This window comes from Cyphomyrmex costatus, unplaced genomic scaffold, assembly GCF_001594065.2.
Source record: "Cyphomyrmex costatus isolate MS0001 unplaced genomic scaffold, Ccosl1.0 scaffold1088, whole genome shotgun sequence".
NCBI lineage: Eukaryota > Metazoa > Arthropoda > Insecta > Hymenoptera > Formicidae > Cyphomyrmex > Cyphomyrmex costatus.
The window spans coordinates 64833-65482 of record NW_017275050.1 but is presented as its reverse complement, the minus strand read 5'-3'; positions in this window follow the sequence as shown (position 1 = coordinate 65482).

Below are 650 nucleotides of genomic sequence, written 5' to 3'. Positions count from 1 at the left end.
CTGAATAAAGTTAAAGTTAATGGCTTTACAAAATTAATAAAGTTAAGTTAAAAGTTGAAGGAATAAAAAATTAACATAAGTTAATATTGAATTAACTCAAATTGAAAAAAAAGTTAATTTCGAAAACAATTATTTTTTAGATCAAAATGTCCTAATTTTTCTTAAAATGGGATTAAAATAACTACAATATAGATTATTAAGTAAATTAAATTTTTTATTTTTTTATTCACATATGATATAAGTATATAATACGTAACGATATAACTATATAAGTTATATAACTTTAAAAAAACAGTCAGCACATAGAAAAAATACAAGAGTGATTACATTTTTAAAAATTATATTTTAAGTTAAAAATAAACTATTAATAAAAATACAACGTATAATGACAAAATATTAAATAATAACGAAACTCCTCAGAATCACAAACATTGCAGAATCACATGCGAAAATTAATAATAATAATAATAATAATTCGAGATAGTATTAAACTAGTGCATGAACCAATCAGAGAGCCGTATTAGCATCTCAAGACATTCCTTGAGACTTTGTTCGGACTATAGATTTCGACCTTAGTCTTATTATATCTTATTATTTTTCTAAGATTGTAACGATGCACCTCGGACTGCATCGTTCCCGGTACTTTTTGT